We start from the raw sequence: 17,752 nt of genomic DNA, 5'->3' as shown, positions 1-17,752 counted from the left end.
TCCCTCCCTCTAAATCCTCCTGGATCCTGTCATGTCTCTTTCAACTACTTATCATCTTTTTATCTAACCTACTGGGTCCAATTAGTGCTACCCATATATAGATTATGTGGAGCTGTCCACTGGAACTTGGTCAACTTAACTTGGATTACACCCCTAAGGAGAACTGCCCCCAATTGCCATTTACTGTCAAGAGAATCTCTACAGTGGGGCTCATGTGCCTCTTCCCCATTTGTGCTGGAATGTTCACTGCCTTAACCTTGTGCTGGTCTTATACAGACAATACAGCTGCTTCGAGTTCATAACCACAGTGGTCCTGTCTTGTCCTGTCCAGGAGACACTGTTTTGGTTCAGTCATCCCCAACCTCCGACTTTCACAATTTTTCTGCTCACCTCTGCATATCATTCTTAGCACAAATCTTACTGGTGGCAAGCAGATGTGATGGGGAAAGTAGGGTCCATCAAACAACACCGATTTCTTACTTTTTCTTTCAACCTTCTCATGTATGTGAATTCCAGCACTTGGGAGGCAGAGACAGGCAGCTCTCTGTAAATTCGAGGCCAGCATGGTTTACCTACATAGGGAGTTCCAGGACAGCCTGGGCTACATAATGAGATTCTGTCTAGGAAACAAACAAACAAATGAAACAACAACAAAAACAAAAAGAATTAGTGAAATCTTAAGTCTGCTCCACTGGATTCAGGGAGCATTTGCCTTTGCTATGCCCAGGTCATTTTTATTCCATCATGTATCATTAACAGAAAATCTTCCATTTTATCAGATGGATGTGGTTCTCAAATCAAATCCTAGTCAGAAGTATGATAGCTGATTTGCTTTTGCTGTACTCTTTAGGTGCTTGGGTATACCAACTAAATTTTTATGGCAGTCACCACTTATATTTCTTATACACTAGTACATAAATATATGCAATGCTAGAAGCAAGGAATTCTCCACGTTGCATGCTTAAAGCTTTGCCTCCATATACCTAGGCCCAGTACCTATATGGGAAGGATTGATCACACAGCAGCTTTGGTGAAGGGATGAGTGTTGGAAGGCAAATGTGCACAGAGGCTGAACACTAGGCAGAAGCCACTGATTTATATTTGCTGATCTACCCTGAAGCATTCTCTCTGACCGCCAAAGGCCAGCTTTTCTGATTGAAGTAGTTTGAAAGTTACATATGTACATAAGGCAAGGGCAGGGAAAATGTTCCTTTCATGGGTTCCCAAGCACTGCAGACTCTTTTACTACTAACTATGCCAATTTTATAGCTGCCTCCAATTTCTTTTGAAATAGGAGGAAATAAAACATGAGCTAGCTCCAGTTTGCTTTTCCCATAAGTAGAGTAGTTAATAACATTTCTTATTTTAACACATTGCTTTTCCCTTAATTCACAGACTAAAAAAGGAAACAAAATTGTGTAATGTTTTTCTTTATCCTGTTCCTTATTTCAATTAGTCAGTGAAAAAAAAAATCCACAAATACTTCTGGGTCAAATAGAAGGGTCACATGAAAGGGACACATTGAAATACCTTTTTAGTTCTCTTCAGTATTGATTTGCCCCATTTTCAGGTTGGGTACTGTTGCTTTTGTTCCTATAGAAAGAAGTCACCATTTAAGAAAACATTACAAAAGGGAAGCTTATCTTTATGTTACCAACCTTCCCTCTTTTCTGTTAGCAGAATATTTCAGGAAACGCTGATCTGTGTCACCTGACATCAGAACTGTTCAAGATCCAATTGCTTTTGAAGTTAACTTCATTTAACTACCTAGCAGTCTTTAACCAACCATACGATGCATTCCCCTCTGAACAGTTAGTACCTGCATTTGTCCCTGCATATTGAAATAGTAAGACAATGTCAAATAGATTAACCAAATGATGCCACAACTAACATTATGTTATAAAGGGCGTTCATATAAACTCGAGTGTCAGTATTCTTGGGTGGTGTTAGCCAGAATGCCACTTGTTCAGACTACTACTAGATGATTTTGTAATTAGAAGAATCACTCTAAAATGAAAGTCTGTGGTTGATGAGGCACAACCAGCTATACTAAAAAGGGAAATTCTTATTAGTCCGAAACATTGGAGGACAAACAAAATCAATTTTTACAGGAAGATTAACCAAATTGTTCATTATCATAGTAAACACTAGCAAAACAAAAATCAAAAGTATGGACTGTATCATAGACAATATTAGTCACAACCAAGCAAGAGATTGAAATTCCAAAATCTAATTTGTGTACAATTGTTCATAAAGACATTATCATAGTTTGGATAGTAACTCATTTGTTCTATGTGATCTTTGTTCTTTATGATTGGATACTATGAGGAAGTAGAAAAAAATAAAAATAAAATGGGATTTTACCAAGTTAGCATTGATGTTTTAAAAATACTTGAAAGGTGGAACTACTAATGACATGTAATCAAGGACTTTTACACCTTTAGGTTTGGATATTTGAAAACAAATGTTGCTTTTTCAAGAGTACTTAGTAAGCCACATTTGTTGGCATATCATTTTATCCATTACAAAGATTAAGTACAAAAGTCGAGGTAGATAGTGGACTGGAGAGATAACTAAGCAGTTAAGAGCACTTACTGTTCTTGTAGAGGATGTAGGTTTAGTTTCCAGCACCTACATAGCAACTTGTCATCCATAACTCCAATTCCAGAGAATTCAATTCAATACCCTCTTTTTTTGTTTGTTTTTTGACACAGGGCTTCTCTATATAACAGCCTTGGCTGTCTTGGAACTCACTTTGTAGACCAACCAGGCTGACCTTGAACTCACAGAGATCAGCCTGCCTCTGCCTCCCCAGTGCTGGGATTAAAGGCATGTGCCACCACTACCCAGCTCAATGTTCTCTTTTATCCTAAACCAAAGTACATCAGAGCAGCACTAAGTGAAATCAGTGGTGTGTGCACATGCGGAGATGTATAACAACAACAATTATAGAACAAAAGATCATGAACTTGAGATCTGGGAAGTATGAAGAGTTAGAGGAGAGAAGGATGCAGGACAATGATGTACATGTTGTACTCCTATATGAAATACTCTAAATAGTAAATAGAAATTTGTTACTATTGCTGGGCGTTGGTGGCGCATGCCTTTAATCCCAACATTAGGGAGGCAGAGGCAGGTGGATCTCTGTGAGTTCGAGGCCAGTCTGGTCTCCAGAGCAAGTGCCAGGATAGACTCCCAAGCTACACAGAGAAACCCTGTCTGAAAAAACAACAAAAAAAAATGTTACTATTATCAAATCCCTTTCTATGATGCCCTTTGTCAGGTCCATGGTCTAGGATTCTGTAATAGCTAAGCTGTGAAGCTGATGGACTCTGTGCAGGTGATACCACTTTCATGTCTTTTTTTGAGCTATGGAAGGATTTTTAAAATTTGCTTTAATTTTCAACTCTCCATTTCCTTCTGGGATCCCACCTTTGTTCATTTATCAACTTTCTTTCTAGTCCATTATTTTAATAAATAATCTCACTTATGTCCCCTGTCCTTTCTGCCAGAGAAACTAATTTACATATGAACACACACATACACATTCACACAACATTCACATGGCACATCTTTTGTTGCTTGTTTTTCTTTTTTAGACAGGGTATTACCATGTGAACCATTTCATGCTGGTCCAGAACTTGGGAATCTTCTGTCTCAGCCTCCTAAATGATCAGATTATAAGTGTGTTACATCATGCTCAGCTTCATATAACATATTTCCATACTGGTTTTGTCAGTGCCTATGGTGTTACTAAGAAGACATACAATGCAAACTTGAATCTAATTGGGCTTTAAGAACTCTAGTCCCATGTGAGCTTACCACATAGTAGAGGAGGCCTGTGGTGGTTTGTACGAAAATGGCTCCCATAGGCACATAGGGAGTGGCACTGTTAGGAGGTGTAGCCTTGTTGGAGGAAGATATCACTGTGGGTGGGCTTTGAGATGCAATCCAGGCCCATTGATTCATTCTCTCTCCTTGCTTCATACAGATCCAGGTGTAGAATTTCCAGCTCCTTCTCCAGCAGCACTGTGTCTGCCTGTGTGCCACCATGCTTCCTGCCATGATGTAAGTCACCTCCAATTAAATGTTTTCCTTTATAAGAGTTGCTGTGGTCATGGTATCTCATCACAGCAACAAAACCCTAACAAAGACAAGTCCAAAACTATTGGTTTAGACACAGAGAATTTTTTTTTCTTTGGGGGCCCAATATTATCAGTGTTCACTGCTAAGAAAGGACCACCATCTTTTCTCATATTTCAAGTCCATTCAGTGTGCTGTTACATGTATGTGTGTATGTATGTATGTATGCATGTATGTATGTATATGTGTATATATGGTCTATTCTGGACTCCATGATTTTATATGTTTAATATCACTTTTTTGAAAGGTCAAATACCTGCACAAACATCAAGCCAGCCCAAATTCCAGCGTAAATAGGGTGGGTGCTCTCCAGGTCCCACCCCTCACTGAGTTGTTGGCAGTTGATAGCTTCTGGGGAAGGGAGACTCATTCTTTTTTGAATGTGTGGATACTAGTAGGTTTCCAGTTTTCCAGTAGATAGTCCTATGCAACACTAATTGGACCTAGTAGGTTATAAAAGAGGAAAAGGGATAGATCAAAGGAGATAAGAGGAAAGGAGGAGGAGAGAAAGGGGAGTAAACGTGATCATATTTCTTGGGGGAGTAAATATGATCATGTTTCATTGTATACATACATAAAATTCCTAAGAATAAAGAAAATATGTACACAAAATAATACAAGCAAAAACTTCAGAGTGGCTAGCATCCTGTCAAAGGAAGGGGAAAGACTGTCAGATGAGGTGGAAGCCCAGCATCGAAAGCTTCATGATGTAAGTTAAGAGTTTTAGAGATTGTGCTACATACAATGAGTTGTGATAGGAATGTATTTGGAAGAAACACACAGACACAGCAGGGTGCCCCTCCCTGGACCTTTGATACTTTGTAGTATGCCCACCTCTTGATCATGAGCCCTATGATCATATTTCCATAAACATGGGCTATCATATAGGCAAGCTCTACAGTAGGAAGAAATTCTGTTACTTGGGAAGTGGGAGTTAAATAAGAGCCAGTTGCTAAAGTAAATGCTCAGAAAATTATTAAATTAGGAACAACAGTCCTCCTCCTCCTTCTAATCATTTCTGTCCCATCTTGTACCCACATACAAAAGTACCTATTTTGACTGTCCTGTTGTAGTTCCCAGGCATCCTACTAGAGACCTTAGCTCCAATTTGCTCATTTGCCAATAAGCTCAACAAGATGGCCTGGATTTTGTCCCACATCTTCAGTGCCAAATAAGACAAAACCAAACACTAATTCTATGGTCTATCTTACAAACAGAGGAGGGACAAAGTCAGCTTAGGGGGCATGGAAATAGGATAAGACTTATACACAAACAGCAACCTTCCCTTTGCTTAGTTCTATCTATCCCGAAACTAGTCTTGAAGTGAAAACAAGAGACATCTAAGAAAAACAAGCATGAATATTAGTATATATAATTATGTTCTGTTTACAACAAAGCAAGTAATATAGAAGTCACTAAAAATGTTGTCTGTCACTATGCTTGCTCATGTTTTCTATTCTTCCTTTCATTTGCAAGTGGTCTCTTCTGCAGATGCTCTTGTTCTGTTTTGATATGTTTTGGTTTATTTCAGTATTTGAGATGGGGTCTTGCTGTATGACCAGACTGACCCAGATTTCCCAGTGCTCCTGTCTCAGTCTCAAGTACTGGAATTCAGTCTTATTCTTTAACTGACCTCAATTAGTTATCATATCCAGGGGAGCCTGCCATTCATTTTTAGTAGGTGTTCTTATCAAATTTTTAGTTTAGGGTTTCATTAATTCTCTACTTGAAAATGACAATAACCTTCTAAATTATTGATTTCTGATACTTGCACCATTAGCCTATGACTTATCTTGATAAATCTTTCCTGCACATACATCCATTCATTTCCTTGCTCTGGCTAAGCCATTTTAAAGTTCTGCAGTAAGTGTCTATGACCTAACAACCATCTTTACTTTCCTGTCTTTAGCATGCTCCTTTAGCTCAGCCATCACAGTTTTCCTAATATACTTTCCTCTTATGAAATTCTGGCCCCCGGCCATGTAGTTTCTCGTGTTTCTTTTTTTGTCTACCATGCGACAGTGACAGTAATTTACTTTTCTACCAACATGAAGCCACTTCTCTGTCAAAGCTTCCATGAGCTTCGCCAGATCATACCGATGGTGCTATTACAGCAACCAGTCAGTATTTCTCTCGTAGGGCATTCTTGTATTGCTATTTCTCTCAGCTAACACACTCATATTTATTGCCAGAACAGAATGTCTCAAATTAAGGAACTGTATGGCATCTTTGCTTTAGGGTTTCCAATGAGTTTCACAGGACTAGGGTAGCTAGCTACTGGTCTTGTTTAGTGAGTGAGGACAATGAGTGAAGAGAAGATATTGCACCAGTATAAAAATCTATTAAGTTTCAGAATATGATAACAGTGACCTAGTGTGTTCTTCTCTACTTGCAAATCACACAAATACAACTTAAATTGACTTAGGATAAAGGTGGATTTATTGGAAAGATACTGGACTATCTCAGATAATTAAAAATAGTTCAACAGAAAAAAAATCTAGAAGTGGTTCAGCCTGCTGAATACCTAAAATCTGCGTGTCCACTTGTTTATGTTTCTGCATCTCTTACGATTTATTTTCTTTGTCACTGTAAGCATTTTCCAGTTCAACAGTTCTTAGGACTACCTGAACATTAAAATCACTGAGGAGCATTTTCTAGAAATATTGACACCTTGGTTCCCTTTCTGAACAAGTTAATAGACTTTTGCAATGGGGGCAGCACATTTTCCCAAAGGTTCCCCAAGTCGTCTTCATGTGTAGTTAGGGAAGCCATTACTGTCCCATGCAGTGTGGAACAGAGGAACCATAGCTCCTACATTTCAGAGTCTATTCTCCAGCTTCCCCTTCCTGGAGACTTGCTGCCTATTCTTACTCAAAAACATTCTTTTTGACTTAGTTTTGGTTGGGTGCCTGTCCCAGGATCCACAAATGACCAGCTGTGTAGGGATCATGGTAAATATGACAATCCATGCTGGCTGTGAGACAGAAGCATGCATATTTGAAACAGTGATCATTCCAAAGATTGAACGTGATGTTTCTAGAAGGAGAGTGCTGAGCCTGGGAAACAATCTCTAACATGATAAAATTAGATTTACCATAAATTAATTTTGTTAAGCAATAAACATTTGCTTCTTCCCAATGGAAAGGTCATTCACTTATCACTTATCCAGAAAACTCTTTCCAGCATGTGGGTGCATTGAAAGATACAATTAACATTGACTACCCCAAAATTTAGGTATGAATAACCATTTCACATAACTGTTGTAGTTAGTATTACTATGACTTAATTCTACATAGCTTTTGTGTATCTGTAAGCAATGTTAATGCTATCAAGTTTTGCTCATTTGCTTGCTTAATATTTGTTCTGTTTAGTCTTCTTTGTACACAGAAACATGGGCCTAATTTTACCTTAAGAGCCAAGGTGTCAAATCCCAGCCAACAAACAAAGATTGCAGAATGAGAATGAACTTTGAACCCTAGCATTTGGGCATCTTGTGAGTAATTGAATTTAATAACAGAAAAAGGCGTTTCCACTTTGTTCCGGCAGTAAAACAAAAGAATAAGAACAAGCCAGAAGAAAGGAATTTGCCAGTAGGCAAATCTATACTTGGGTAGAGAAGGTGCCACATTCCAGGACTGATATTAAAAGGAGGCCAGAGGTGTCTAGACACTCCTGTCTGCTCCTGAACACCTCCCTAGGGAGTGGGGAACAGAGAAATGCCTGGAAGAATTACAACAGGGTGTACTGTCCAGTCAAGCAACCTCTTCAATATTTCATTTTACATTTAAAAATTTAAATATACAGCTAATAAAAAATAAATACAAAAAAGGCAAAACAAAATTTAAATATACATTCTATGGGAATTGTTAATAAGACTTGGCTCTAGGAAAAAATAATTGGAGAACACTCTTTGCTTTCTCTATTTCATTGTTTTTTTTTTGTAGTAGGTGGCATATTACAGTTTTTATACCAATAAAATGTAAATACAATCCTTTTAAAAAGCAAAATAGTTTATAACGAGGATGGTAGTGTACAAAAACATTTACACAATTGGAAGCCAGAAAAATGATTATCTTTTTAAGATGAATGTATTGATTTTGTACTAGTAGAGGAACAGATCTCTAGGAGTACAGCCAAAAGAACTGATGCTGGGTACAATTTTGATTTTGGGGGTGGGATGTGGGAGAAAAACCCAAGAGATAGGAGGCAAAGACTTGAGAACTAGAAAGGCCTTGGAAGAGAAGGTTGTAGGGGTGGGAGGATTTCGGCTTGCACATATTTTTCCTATAATCATCGGTGTTACATTTAAACTCCAAAAAATAAAAACCGCTTAGGTAGTCCAGGCGGTTATTAACAAAGAACACTGAATTTTGATCCCTTGTGCAGAGTTCCCTGGGGGATAAACATGGAATTTTCCCAAAGGCTGGCATGTTGGAAATTCATTCTTACCTCTCTATGACTGTCAGCTGGACCCAGAACCCAGGATATTGTTATTGTTATTGTTGTTGCTGTTGTTGTTATTTGTGCTGTAATGCAGGAGATCAACTGTGAGAATTTGAATTTTACAGTATATTGTTAAACTGATTATAAAAAAGGTATTCAGGTAGAGTAAGCCTTGTGCTTGTTTTATAAAGGTTTAAGGAAATAAGTAAACAAATGAATGTTGTTATTTTACCTGAGTCCCCAAGGCCCAATACTCCCTTTGAATGCACACACAGGAGCAGCTTGGCTTCAGAGTCATGACTCACAGCTGTGGGCAGAGCTGGGCCCTTTCAGTTTTTGCAAAAGGGCTTTCAGGGCAGTGAAAAAAAAAAAAAAAAAAAAAAAAAAAAAAAAAAAAAAAAAAAAAAAAAAAAAAAAAAGGAAAGGAGAGGTGGGGGCACAAGGAAAAGGGGGTGAACTACTTCAGCAACGGGTCTATAACTCCTTGGATCTGCTCAGTCATCTAGGCTGAGGTGCTTCTTGCCCACCTCCCTAGTGGAAATTACACCGTCAGAAGTTCCACGTATGAACAAGCAGATGATTTAGCAAACTCTCCCATAGACATTTGAAGATGCTTGTCTCCTTTGTGAGTAAGGGTTTCTCTCCAGCTGTTCTCTCTTTTGTCAAAGGGCCAGTTCTGCTTCTACTATTGTTCTGCTTTGGTTGCTGGGAGGGAAAAGAGGCACGGTCTTGCAGAGGAAGGAAGAGTCAGAGAGCAAAGAAGGCCTGGGGAAGTTGGCTTGGGGAAGGACTTGGAAACAGAGGAAAACAGTGAAGTGGGAGATAAGGCGAGAGCTCTCAGGAGAAGGGAGTGAGATGATAAGGCGTTAAAAGGAGACTCTGTGAGTACAGAAACACAGAATGAAAGGGTGCCTTGTGACCAGAATAAATAGGAGGAAGGAAAATGTTTTATTTTAGAAGTGTTACGTACTGTATGCTAATATATATTACATTGTGTTAGCATCCAGGCACACCTTGGCCCTGCCCCTTGGGGACCTGGCAGAATGCTTCATCCCTGCATGCTTGGCAGGCAGTATCCTGTCTCTGCAGGCAGAAAGGCACAAAAGGTCCCTTCAAGAGAAAAGCTCCGCCCACTCCCACTCTCTTTCCCACTGTTCCTCTGATGAGGCAGGCAGGTCTTTGCCTCTCTCTCTCCCTCCTTCCCTCCCCTCCTCCTCCTCTCCTTCCCTCCTCCTCTTTTCTCCTCCCCCTCTCTCTGTCTCTCCTTCTCCCCTCTCTCCCTTCCCTTCCCCCAATAAAACTTCCCAAGTAAGTTTTTGTCTGCATGGCGTGTTTGTCCCTCACCAGCCATGGAGTCTGCCAAGGTTCTCCTCATGCTGCAGATTATATCACACTGTGCCCTACAAATTTGTATATCTAAAATAGTTTTGTAAACCACATCCCCTGAGAAGAAAAATATATTACAAAATCTGCTTCCTCCAACTTTCTCATGCACAATCTTTACTGATTGCTCAATAGAGCAAAATCTCAAAAAACATATACTCATTGGTTTCAATTGTTCTAGATCAAAACAATTTATTTACCATTTAGTCTAACTGGATAATTTATATTTGTTTTAAAGATGTATATCATACACAGTTTTATAATAATCATGAAAGAGCTTTAAATTGCATTTGTTAAATTTATGAGGCCAGTATGAGGAACCACATTCAGATTCCCAAAATCCACATAAATTCAGGATGGGCAGGTGGCCTACTTATAATTCTAACTAACCTCAGGGAATTCCCAGAGCAAGGTGGCTAGGAAGATTAGTCAGATCTGTGAGCTCTGGGTTTGATTGGTGACCCTGACATACTGAATATGGTGAAAGAGCAATGGAAGATGATTCATGCATCTATCTCAGGCCTCCCACACACACCTGCACGCACACACACACACACACACACACACACACACACACACACACAAAATGTGGGAGGAGTAAATTTTCCACTCATGAACACTAAAAAACAGTGATGTAAGCGTGAGATTTATCAACATTGTCATAACCATCTTGGTCATCAAAACTGCTGTTATAAGGGAAAAGATGGAAATATAATTTTATGGAACACTAAGAACAGAAAGACTAGAGATTCAGATAAAGGAGAGAATGGTGACTAGAACAAAGTTCCTGGTAATAAGGAAAAAGTTTAATATATATTTTACCAATATCATGTACTACCAAGGACACAATTCATGCTGTGTTCCTTGTGAGTGTCCGACTGGACTACAACTCTCTACTATTCTAGGCTTTGAGGAATACACACAGTATGAGCAAAAATAAGAACCCTTAAATCCAACTGCTTTGAGAGACAAGGCATATTTACTTAATTGAAACTACCAGGAGATACTTTGAAACAATACCAGACAGAAATAAATTGAGAGGAAAAGAAACGCAAGATCATCTTGTTTAGTGATTTTCAAACTGTATTTCCTGGAACCCTGGGGCTTTGTGGTGATGATTCTGGAGTACCAGGAAGATTGTTGGAGTCTGTGCCAAACACAGAAGATGAAAATGATGTTAGGAGGTTCACTCCAGCAATTTTTGTAACAGCAAAAAGTTACAAACAACTAAGTGTCTTTCAACAAGGGTCTGCCAAAATAAATTATAGGCCCCTCATACAATCAAATACTAAATAGCTGACATTTAAACAAGAATAAATCTTCTAGATTTGCCCCCAAAAGATCTCCAAGATCTATAAGTAAATTACAATGTATGTTGCTAAAAAAATCTTTCATAACATTATGTTATTTCTGTAAGAAGAAAAAAAGCAAGATGGCCACAGGTATGTCCACATATGTTCTGTATATATGTATACATGTGTGCGTATGTGTATTTAAAAATTATTTTTGGAAAGACACAATATATTGAGAATTTTATGTTGGGCAGTAGGATTAAGAGTGGTATGAGGAAGAAATGGAAAATTATCCCAAACTCTTTATTCTAATGATTAAAACTGACATTTGGGAAGCAAGTTAACTGACTTATGCCAAAGTATCCAGTGAGCATTAATCAAAATCCTGCAGTGCAGCCCCAGTCTTTTGATCTCTTGTTTGTGTCTCTTCGTGCTTCAGGAAAAGTTCATTGTGAACAGGAATCATTTGTGGAAGCATTTGTGTTTCCCACATTTGTTCTACCTTGTTCTTTTGACAGTAGATTATCCCTTTCTTACTATCCTGTACACAGATACCCCTTCTCCTTACCTAATACATATACTTATACTCACCAAGAAGTAGTACTAGAAGCATCTATTATTTCTTTTACAAGGTAGCATTTGGGGGACAATGGTCACCACATTTGTAGCAAGGGTTTCACCAACAGAAGACTTTACTTGTTACTTTCCTTTATCTATATATTGAAATACCTATTTTTTTATAATTTGATACACTACATGGACTTCTTATCTTATTCTCCCTGTATGTTCTACCTTGAAGTTCTGTGAGGGAGATGATTACGTTTTATTCTACTTCACAACTGAGAAACTACCACACCACTGTGTAAGACACTTGTGGAACAACTGAAGATTTACTCTTCTTAGGGATAATTATAGTGATGAACTTGTTGTTCTAGCTATCTCAAATATAGGGTCTGTCTCACTGGTCTCCCACAATTAGAGTATGTGTATCAAACTTCCAGAGCATTCATCCTGGCCAGCTCATCCATAAACTCTAGTATGACCAGAAGCAAAGGCTCCATTTAAGACATCTTCTCAGACTTGGGAGCTGTCATTTGGAAACTTAAAAGCCACAGTCCCAGTGTCCAAAAAAATTAATTAATTAATAAAAATCTGGACTGGTACACTCTCATTGTTTTGTTTTGCAAAACGAGTTCCTTGCAGTCTTGTGTTTGTTTGTTTCCTCTGGGAACCAAGCAGCTGTCCTACAACTGAGAATGTATCATCTCACGACAGTGACTCAGAAAGCAGTGCAGATGTCATGGCTTACATAGTCCTTAAAAAATGCCTACCATGCAGGAAGTGAAATAAGGTTCTTGGACTCAGCAGAAATGGGGTGAGGATAAAGAGGCTGCTTTGAATTTGTGGGTTTTCCCAGGCTGCTTTGGAAATGTCTCATGCAAATCCAAACAGTATCTGGGTCACAGATAGCTTGCAACCAGCGTTTCTGAATAGACTTTTAGTCTTCTAGTACATGTAGAATCAGTAGGCATATGTGGGAAAAATAAAATGGTTTCAATAATTTAGATAGCTTGGTAGTCTGCTGCATTGGGGATCTTTTTCTTTTCTCTAATAGTATGCCATTCTTGGAGTCATTTCCAAGGCCTAAAACTTTATTAAACTGTTCAATAAATAAAATCTAGTCATCTAGTGCTTCTACTAACAAGAGCTTAAATGTGCACTGTTTCTGAAGACATTTGTGTGTGTGTGTGTGTGTGTGTGTGTGTGTGTGTGTGTGTGTGTGTGTGTGTGTGTAGTCCAGCTTTTTAATGGAGAAACAGATTTCATAGAACCATGAATCACATCACGGTGTTTGACAAAACATTTGGTTTGTAACTTTTATTATTTTAGAAGCCTGTCAGATGCTATTTGCAAACTTTCTCTTTAGTCTTAGTTATAATAAACCAAAAGTACCTAGAATTCTATGGGACATAGACTGTCAGGAAATGTTGAGTGTATCATTTTTGGGGAAAGCAAACACATTTACAAGAAGACTTCAACATGCAAATACACAGGACTTAAGACTATGCAAATCAAAAGACACTTAAAAATGAGGAAGGATTTAAGAATAGAGAAATCAAGATGTAAAGCAATTTTTTTCATAGTCACTTCAATCTCCTAACCTGTATTCTGGCCTGATTATGGCACCATCAGGCTTCTACCCTGATAGAGAAGTTTTGGGGGAAAATCCCAAAGATGACCACAACCTAAAAATGCACAGCTTAGAGGGGAGTTTCCAGTGGTCTTGGCCTTTAGCCCAGCCCCAGGCCATTTATTTGAAGTGTCCCCACAGTATATGCTTGGCTTGGTCTGTATCAACAGTTAAGCATAGAAAATAGGGGTTAGTACTAAGAATCCTCTGGGGAAGAGAAGTGCTCTTAAGCTCTTCTTAGTCAGGACACTGACTAACTTATTGTTGAAGATTATCTGTACTGAGTCTAAATGTTATGGTTTGCTTTGTCTGGGCTTCTCTGAAAACCACCACCCATGAGGGCTGATGTTCATCTGTAGGCAGTTTTATATAAGTAATAGACATATGGAAAGTAGTACATAGGACAGAATAACCTTTCACACTATGTATAATGAGGTTTTGACACTGAATGATTTACTGATGTTTCCATTTCCACCAAAACACTCCATCCTAAGAAAAACTGTTTTGTTCAACTACTCAAAGACAGTAGAAGAAGGGAGCTTGGATTCTTTTGGACTCGAGTGTAATTACCACATGACCTCTGTCCTTTGGCTGACTCTATTTCATGATTTCAAAATAAAAATATAGCAACACTTCTTCAGCTATCATGAGTTCAAATCACTTGGATTAGGGCACCAGCATTTTTCAGATACAAGAATATGAAATATTATTTTTAATATTTCAGTGTTTAGCATACAATATACATTTAATAAATATTTCTTGAATAGAAAAATGGAATTTGAGACATAAGTAAGCTTAGGTCTGGCTCAGTGAATGCTAATTTCCTTCATAGCAGTTAATTTCCACATAGCAGTGAGGCTGTCCTCAGAATTTATCTGTAACATTGAAACTCTTTCTGCGTCACCAGGACTTGAGTTTGGGCATAGATGAATAGAAAGCAGGAAGTATTGCCAAATGTAGAAATAATTGTTGGCCTACTTACAAAGACAGTGATGGGGGAGACATCTATGCTAAAACAAATTGTATGGAAAAATCCTTTGTGTGAAAGAAAAGCTTTTCTATCTACCTACCTACCTACCTACCCACCCACCCACGCACCTATCCATCTATTTACCTACCTATCTATTTTTCTATATATCTATCATCTATTTATTTTGGTTTTCTAAAAAAGGCTTTCTCTGTGTATAGACCTGGATATCCTGGAACTCACTTTGTAGACTAGGCTGTGAAAAGATTTTTTTCTGTTAAATTTTACAGTTCACTTAGGTATTATGATACAATCTTTTTGGCAATTGTTTTTTCCTAATGTTTTGGAGAATTTGCTTAAGACAGATATACCTCAAATAAGTCTTCTGGATTAGACTCTCATTTATCCCATTTTTCACACAAAATGTCTGAGAGATTATTAAGCTGAAGTTCACATATTAGTCATTTAATATTCTAGAAATTTATAAATAATAATTAGATGATCATTTCTATACATAATGATCACTGCATGATTTTCTAAATACTATGCTTTATTTCTTAACTGTTGTGGCATTATAAATGATACTGTTATTCTAACTGAAATCACATTATTACTTTATTTTTTCTGGACTACAGAAATTCTGACCTTCAGATAACATTTTCAGGGGTTGGAGACATGGCTCAGCAATTAAGAGCACTGGCTGCTCTTCCAGAGGGCCTGGGTTCAAGAACCAGCACCCACATGGCAGCTCCAGTTCCAGGTGATCTCACTCTCTCACACAGACAAACATGCAAAACACCAATGCACATAAAACAAAAGATAACATTTTCAATAAGCATTAGAATGACGTTGGATATCTGCTTGTAACGTTTGAAAGAAGAAAAGTATAAAATACAATACAACATATAGATAACATGTGGGAAAAATGAATGTGCAAACTGAATTTCAGTTAAAGAAAATTTCTTTTCAAATAATCATCACAGGAAATGACATTTTCCTGAAGTTACTCTTTCATTCTTGAAGACATAACATGAGTGAGCAATCTCAGGACTTGCTTTTCAGCAACTCAAAATGCCTTTGGAATATTCATAAATCTTCATACATGATGGAGATTTTGAGTTAATTGGCGTTACAAATTCTTGGTGTGGTAATTCAGGATTGGCATTGATGGGTATGACTTTTTCAAGACAGACAAGTAAGGATCGTAAGAATGAATTGTATACCTAAAATATACATACTTGTGCTGACTGTGAAATTCTAATGTCACTGAGCGACATTAGTTTCTGAGCGAAGTTAAATAGGGGTTGTATGGGGTAGGATATAGGGAAGAAATGATAATGCATAAAAGTATTAAACCTTGAAGTCTGAAATAAAGCAGGGATAATTTTGAGGATGGTGTTGGTAAACTAATACAATTTTCCAAATAATAACACCATGAGGATTTCGGCTGAATTCTATTTTGAATAGTAAGATATCAAGTCTTTTAAATTAAGCTCCTAAAAAAATAAATAAAAACAGTGGTGTGCATATAATCCAAACCACAGTGACTGGTAGCTTTACTAAATATATGTTGGATTTCTCACTACTCTGACAAAATCAACTCCAGGAAAGAAGGGATTGTTTTGGCTAGTAGTTTGAAAGGAAAGCAAAGCAGGAACAGGAGGAGCATGGGTAGTTAGTCATATTGTGTACACAGTGGGGTCAAGAGAAGGAGGGAGGAAGGGGGAGAGAGAGAGAGAGAGAGAGAGAGAGAGAGAGAGAGAGAGAGAGAGAGAGAGAGAGAGAGAGAGAGAGAGAGAGAGAGAGACTGATGCTCACTTCATTTTCTCCTTTTTAATAATTCCAGGAGTCCAGCTCATGGGATGCTGCTGCTTACATTCAAGCTGAGTCTTCCCTCCTGAGTTAAAGTTTTCTAGAAACTTTGTGGATATACCTAGAGGTATGTTTTCATGATGGTTCTAAATCCAGTCAAGTTGACAATGCAGATTAACTGTCACACCCATCATTATAGATCAACCTCTGTTCAAAACTAAAGTCATGCAAGGCCTCTACCCTACAAGAAACTCTGGCTGTTTCATGTTGTCACCCTTTCATATCTCCACACTTAACACCACTCCTCAGTAGCAGACAACATCAACTAAAGGTCACTGGGGACATTTGAAAATTTAGCTTATATTGGTGGAAATTCTCCAATTAACCTAACAGCCCTGGTCGAATGAAGTAGCTGCAAGCAGTTTAGGAGGTGAAGATCAAAACCTCTGTGGATCTGGAATTGCTTTTATTGTCTGTGCCCAGTACTTGGGGAGTGTATAATCTTTCTCTTGGCACAAAATTATGTTAATGGATGCTGAATTGCTGCCTTCTCCCATTCATGGTGGCATCAGTGAGATTTCCTGAATGAAATCTTTTTAAAACACCTTTATGTCAATAACTATGGCAGTCTACTGAAGCCAATTCAAAGCCAACCTGTTCCCTTTGGCCAAGGGTAACTTGCTTACCCTCTGCTAACCACTTCCTATCAGAGGCCAACCCTTGCCTTAATATACTATGCCCCACTGATCTTGCCATCCCCGTTCAGTGGTTTCCTACCTGCCATAAGTGGTGCCCCACTGAAATACTACTCCTGATGGATTCAATGATGCTCTGGTCAGGTCCCTGATTTCAGCTTGGCAGACCTATCCCCATCTCTAGGGAAAATACAGTGATGAAGTTTATAGCTTTGTCCTTTCCTGAGCTCCGGCTTATCCAAGGCTATGATCTGTTCTAATGGGAAGGCCAAAATCATAGTACCCAACAGGGAGTTACAAAAACCAACTCCTAGGTGTCATTTTGGACATGTCTTCTGGCCAGCCTCGCTGCCCCAGTGAAACTGCAGCAGCTTGCTCTCCTGCTTAATCTACCTCTCATGACTTTCATGTAGGTCTCTCCCTTGAGAGCACTCCCCTGTAAGCCTGTGATTGTCTCCCTCAGTCAAGCCTCATGACTCTGGCTGGCTCTGTCCACCGCTTCTTGTCCTTTCCTTCTAGCACATTTCTTAGGTTCTGCTGCCTGAAATCTGAGGCTATTATACTTGACACACTGGAAGAACACTAGTGTTCATTAACACAAAATCCCTCTCTGGTGCAACAGTTCTCAAAACTTTGGTGTTGTTCATAGACACTTTTGGATTCTAGCAAATTTGGTGACTCACTCATGAAGGTTCCTTTGCAATCATAATGATGACACCCACCACGCTTTCAGTTCAGAGAACAGTGACCTGTCCTTTCCACCCTCTTTTAAATATTTCCGAGGCAAACTTCTTGTATGGTTCAGAAAATAGTAGAGATTTCATGT

At 38.5% G+C, this 17,752-nt stretch overlaps 2 long non-coding RNA genes across 2 annotated transcripts in view; one reads left to right on the top strand and one right to left on the bottom strand.

The window, feature by feature from the left end:
• Window positions 1-1,530: 1,530 nt before the first annotated feature.
• On the bottom strand, window positions 1,531-8,934 carry LOC113836264. Its single transcript, XR_003486289.2, has 4 exons — window positions 8,819-8,934; window positions 8,593-8,669; window positions 3,823-4,058; window positions 1,531-1,593 (listed from the first exon to the last, which is right to left on the bottom strand). It is a non-coding gene; the product is annotated as an uncharacterized LOC113836264 (long non-coding RNA).
• Window positions 8,935-16,267: 7,333 nt separating this feature from the next.
• Window positions 16,268-17,752, top strand: part of LOC113836285 — a 48,065-nt gene continuing 46,580 nt past the window's right edge. The window contains exon 1 of the long non-coding RNA XR_004770570.1: window positions 16,268-16,358. This is a non-coding gene — a long non-coding RNA (uncharacterized LOC113836285). The remainder of the gene's footprint in view (window positions 16,359-17,752) is intronic.

Source organism: Cricetulus griseus, chromosome 6, assembly GCF_003668045.3.
Source record: "Cricetulus griseus strain 17A/GY chromosome 6, alternate assembly CriGri-PICRH-1.0, whole genome shotgun sequence".
Taxonomy (NCBI): Eukaryota; Metazoa; Chordata; class Mammalia; order Rodentia; family Cricetidae; genus Cricetulus; species Cricetulus griseus.
The sequence above is the reverse complement of the archived record's forward strand: the minus strand, read 5'-3'. Positions and strand labels throughout refer to the sequence as shown.